The sequence below is a fragment of the Anarrhichthys ocellatus genome, unplaced genomic scaffold (genome assembly GCF_004355925.1).
Source record: "Anarrhichthys ocellatus isolate YVR2014 unplaced genomic scaffold, GSC_Weel_1.0 scaffold120, whole genome shotgun sequence".
NCBI lineage: Eukaryota > Metazoa > Chordata > Actinopteri > Perciformes > Anarhichadidae > Anarrhichthys > Anarrhichthys ocellatus.
Genome location: NW_022280150.1, coordinates 622,142 through 628,141, shown reverse-complemented (window position 1 = coordinate 628,141; position 6,000 = coordinate 622,142).

Genomic DNA, 6,000 nt, shown 5'->3' with positions numbered 1-6,000 from the left:
CTCTGCTGCTATACCCTCATGTCAATATCATTCCCTGCTGCAGCTGCTTCCACCATCACAACCCCCTCACGTGTTGTATTATTGAAGGGCGTAGTTGTGGTTTCAACATTATAACATATAAAGCAGGGGGGGTCTAAGGGGTCCTCCCCCAGAACATTTTGAGCATTGAATACTGAATTTCCTCTATTCTAGGCAAGTTTTCTGCAGCAATTTATGTTGTAACGGTCTGTATTTAAAGGAAAACACTAAATTTAGGCACCAGGTGACAATTAAAAGTATAAGTAAGAGTCTCAGGCATTCTGTACTGCTCTCAAATATTTATTCTCCTGTAGATCGACTTTCGTTATTTAATGTTACCTCTGCTGAGTAAACACACCTGTAGCCCTATAAAACCTAAACTAAGAGAAAAGACTGTTGCATTGGCAAGGCATACATCTCACTAATGTCTTATTGTCCACACAAATGTTAACTTCACCACCCCTGATAAAGTACAGACTAGATCCACCTGATCACAAACATTCAAACCAGCAGTGTTATTTGTTCTAATGAGCCATAACTATTCTATGAGCACCTTTCAATTGTCAAAGATATAAAAGATATGAACCAGGTTGAATCTTATCTGTGCTTTCTCACCATCACATTCTGCAGCTCAGAGGAAAGAGCCGGAGTGTCTGCTACTGACACTGGTGGTCAGCTGTGGATCAGCTGATGAAATTATCATCATCGTTTGTAGAAATATAACATTAAATAGCATAAAGGATGGCACAACAGAGCGCTAATAGTTTTAGATAATATCTTATAATACTGTGCAAATTTCTCCAAGTACGAGTTTAGCCTTCATATATGTTTTGTTATATTATTATTATTATAGGTTCTGACTCCTTAGAGTTTCTTTTAGTTGAGCTGACTGCGGTACAAAGGCTGGGTAGCGACCTGTCACTTTAAACGGGTGAGTTGTATAAAAATTCACCCCCTGCTCATGAACAGGGAAATTAGCTGAAAGACCAAAACCATTCTTTGTAGCAGGCTGTACACTTTTCTGCTGTAAAATTGGACATTTTAAAATGGGTCTCCATGGAGATTGACTCGCTTTTGGAGCCGCTTGGTACACTTACGTATGATTGTTCCTTCTCGTAGGTAAACCATAACTATACAAAGAATATCCCAGCATGAAGTCCAGTTTGTTCAACTAAAACGTACGTGTCAGGATGACATGCTGGTAAAAAAAAATGAACAGTTATATTTTCCAGCACTCAGCAATTTTTGTGTTGGGGTAAAGAAAAAAAAGTAGAACCAGGATTACCCGAAAAAACAGAAATGCTGGACAAATGCAGCTGAAAAGGTGTACCATGGTAACCATAGTAACTATTGTGTTCTATATGCTATCAATCCACCAGACACCCCTGAGCGTTACTTTGTGGTGTCAGATTTTTTATCTTGCACTGTATAGAGTCACTGCATTCAGCGTGTTCAGGGTCAGTTCTGCTCTGTGCAGGGAGAAAGCTCACTGTTGCTGTTGCTGTAGAATAAGAAGAAGAAAGAAAGAGCTTGTCAATACGATGCACAAACTCAGCCTTTGAATCCCCAAACTGTATATGTCATATATCCATGGGCCAGGCAGTGATTAGTCACATCACACACAATTGGATCTAAATCATAAAAACAGAACTTTCTGGCTGTAAAAAACACAAAAACTTTTTGTGATGATGTTCAAGGTTTTCTGAGTCAGATGCCCTTTAAAGATTTTCATCCCAGAAAGATCGATGCTTAAGCAAGTACCCCGATACAAAAATGTTTCTTGTTTGTCTCACTAGCAGCCTTAGAAATGATGGCTTTTGTCCGTCAGGTGATGTCCATATAGAGCAATAAAGTCAACAGACGAAGGACCTTAGGGTGGGGATAGATAGATCAACAACTACATATAGACTTTATCACCAGAGATCAATCAACAGTCAATGTTGATTTATTTTAACCATGACCACGATTGTTCCATCCATCCATTAACTTTCCGCTATCCAATGCCAGTTCGTTGGGGCGGCAGGCTTAGCAGGGCATTCCATTGGTCCTTCTCCCCAGAAATGTTTCCAGCCCTTTATGGGGAACCCTGAGACGCTCCCAGACCAGACGAGATATATAATCTCTCCAGAGTATTCAGGGTCTACCCTAGGGGCCACTTACCAGTTGGACTAGCTAGTAAAATCTCTAAAAGCAAGCATCTAGGAGGATCCAGATCAGATGGCCGAACCGACCTGCCTGCCTCTGAAAAAGGGCGGAACAGTTTGTGGCAGGTGTGGTTGGGGTCTCTGTTGGCCTTTTTAATGCACCACTGGTTGCAAAGGTCCTCTATGGATGGCAGCTCTGTCCTGGTGATGTGCTGAGCAGTTTTCACCGCTGTCTGCAGACCTTTTCTCAGGGCGGTGCAACTGCCACACCAGGCGATAATGCAGCCGGTCGGGATAATCTCAATGACCCCCTTTACACCTGGCATTAAAATGGATACGGGGCGCATTTGTTTTAGAAGTTGAAGAGAATCCTGGACTCCATGTTGAGCCTCCACAACCTGCAGAGGAAGAAGAACCACTATCTCGCCATGCTAATGATGATGTCGGTGTGGTGAGTCCAGGTCAGGTACTCACTGATGTGAACCTAGAGGAACCTGACGCTTTTGACTCTCTCCATCGTAGTCCCATTGGTGGAGATGGGGGCATGTCCTTCTCTGTGTCACTTCCTGTAGTTCCCAATCAGCTCCTTTTGCCGACATTAAAATGCAGGTTTTTGTCCTGGCAATAAGATGTCAGGGCTCTGACCTCTCTGTAGGCTGTAGGCTTGACTTTCATGGAAGAGACCGGAGTTTTTTAAACTTTTTATTAACTTAAATATAATCTTTGCCTAATCTGAACCAGGTGTAATGGTTGAGGTTACGCAATGCTTTAGTGTCTCCAGAGTGAGCTGTGGGAAGTCTGATAAACTGTTTCAAGTGATTTCACTTAAGTCAGTGTTGGTTGGGGCTGAAGACTACAAGTTTGAAAATGAAAAAATATATAGGGGTGTGGAGTTTGAAGGAAGCTGACCAGACCTCTGTTGGGAAACATTGGCATTGAATGTTAAAAAACTTCAACATAATCAGGAATTTTCATTCCATTGGGTAACAATGTTTAGGCCTTCTAAAAGAAGCCTGTAAAACAAACATCACAAAAGACACTCTAATTGTTCATTTAAACAGCATGCAGGGATCAGCACCAAACAAAATAACCGATGGCCTTACCGTGTTTATGTTGACTTTCCAGGTGGCTTTCCTGCGTGCTCGCTGTAGGTTTTGACATTTTAAGAGGGGTGCTTCAGAAAAGAACAGGAAGAAAAAATGGAGAGGGTTCATCCTCTGGGGGCCATCAGCTCAATAAATTCTTGACAATCTGTCCATTATATTTTGTCTGTAATAAAAGTGGAAATATGTGTCTTGATGGTGGCGCTAGAGGAAAATTTTACCAAAACCATCAGGATTGATCTTCTGGTGACCTAAGAATTTCCACAGCTAATTTCACAGCAACCTGGCCAGCAGCAGCGGGGGTCAATCTTGGAATCCATCGGCTATTGGGCAAGAGGTTATATTTCTGGGATTCGGATGTAGCCTGCCGATATCCAGGCCAAGACTTCCTTTTCTGCGCGCTGCTCATTGTGTACAGTCCACTTAGCAACTTGAGATGCGAGACTGGAGTTGGGGTTGAGAGACGACTTGTACGACCGCGTTGTTTCACAAGTAGCCAGTTTACAAGCTCATCTAAAACCAATAAAAATCTACATCACAGCCAGACAATACCCGGTGGGTTGCTAAATTTCATTTTGTCCACCTTCTTTTCTCTACACACAGACTGTTACCTGCACTCAGCAAAGCCTGCTCAAATGGGATTGGTCAATACTACTCAGACTACAAACAGAAAACCAGAACGCTTGAATGTAGAAAATGTGTATGGAGATTACAGTGGAGCTATATTGCTCTGGACCAACGTGTTGGGCGGACTGACAGAGTGACTGTGTTGGTGACTTAAATCCTCATGTTTAAGCGCTACGTGTTTTGTGTGTTAAAAGGATGTATTTTAACTGTAGAAGGTGTCAGCCCCCTGAGTATTGCTGAGCAGCACCTTCTACTAACTAGAGGAATATAACGCCGTCACAGCGTAGTAAGTTATGACTCGATGAAAACAGTTGTCATGATAGTTAAAGAGATTCATTTCTATCTCGAAGTGAAGATGGATGAAATAAAAAGTGCAAACAGGATTAAATATCACATTGTCAACAGGACTGTAATGTCAGTGCAAACATCGGCAAACCAAGAAATCATTTCTTATCTTGGAATAAGAAATATGAAAACCAATCCAAGTGAAACACTTGCTATCATGCCAGAGTGAAAAGCACTTGTGGACTGCACCAGTCAGTCGCACGGCCGAGGTTTCTCTTCATTTGTCAACTAAAACAAAGATACGGAGGCCCGACGGCGTAGCCTTGATCTATCAATGAGCTTTGAAAGGCTTCGACCTTGAAATGGGACCAGGCCCCCCGATTGTCATGTGTGGATCATTTCACCGGGGACCTCCCACAGCGCAGCGCAGGGCGCTCGCTGACCTCGCTTGCTGCTAATTTACTGCACAAAGCGGCCTGAAAGCATCCACCGACCACACGACACAGCATGAAGGCAATGATGACACCACGGTAGGCGTAGATTTGCCCGAGAGGCGAGGGAGGCGCGAGCATATTCCACTCAGGTTTGAGAAATCGTTAGTGCCCGACACATGTGGTGCATCATAAAGCTGCGCTTCGGGAGAAAGTCAAAGATACAAGGCCAAGCTTTGCAGAACAGTCAGCATACCTCTTGAGTTCCGGGTAGCATTGTGCTTAAGGCGCAAGCATGCTTCATAGTTAGTGCTTATCGGGTCGTTAAGCAATGTCCGAAATCTTCTTTCCATGGCCTCGATGCAGGGGTAGCTGTGGCCCGATCAGATTTGTAAGCTTCCGAAGCACAATCTGACAGTCACACCCAGTTAACACAGGGATTGGTCAGGTGTGCAAAGGTATGAAAGTAAGCGGGCCTTTAAATTCTCTCTCAAGTTATAGACAGAACTACCTTTTCATGCAAAAGGCCGAGTGCAACATAATGAATAACTTTGAGGAAAGAATGTCCAACAGTGTGCAGCAGTTTGCCCGTGTGTTCAATGAATTGCATCAAGACTTTACTCTACCTTTGAGTTTGGCCATTTGAAACAGGTACTGTATAAACACTTGTCTTTAAACGTGATAGGACGGCACTTTGTTAGTTTAAAGCAAACCCACTGACTTATCACCAATACTGCAGTTCCCCTGGGTTTTACAGCCCAAGACTTTATTGTTTTGGTTCAGTCTCAGTACCAGCAGACAGCAGGCAGCTGTTTTCAGTGAGAAAGCTCTGATAAACCAGGCGGAAACCCTCCGGGTCTAGAAAGTGAAGGCAATGCTGAAGTGCCTTTCATTTGCATTCTCTCTAACATCCATCAGAGGGCAACTGCTCTGGTTGTAAAAAAAAGAAGTCTGAGTGTACAGTAATCTATAAGAAAAATGACCCTACTTCTATCTGGATTTAATACCTAAACATTGTAAGCAGGGGCGGTTCTAGATGGGGACCAGAGGGGGCCGGTTACCCCGTAATATTAAGTTAGGACTCCTCCCCTCCAGCCCCCCTAACGGGGGGGATCAATTAAGGGTTCAGTGTCTTGCAGGAACACTGCCTGTTTATGGTCTCAATTGCTGTATTTCAAGTCTTCTTCAATACAGCATGATGTTCTTTTAGTAAATTATGGTCCATTTAGAGTCAAACAGACCATAAAGCAGGGTATGCTTTAGGGGCGGGGCTACCTTTTGATTACAGGTCGCTACCACAGCGTTGGAGTTGTCTGTGTTTTCGTCTTACAACTTTAACCCTTTCACTGTGTGTTTTCCCTTTGTCAAAGTTAATTGAAACATTTTGGTTGC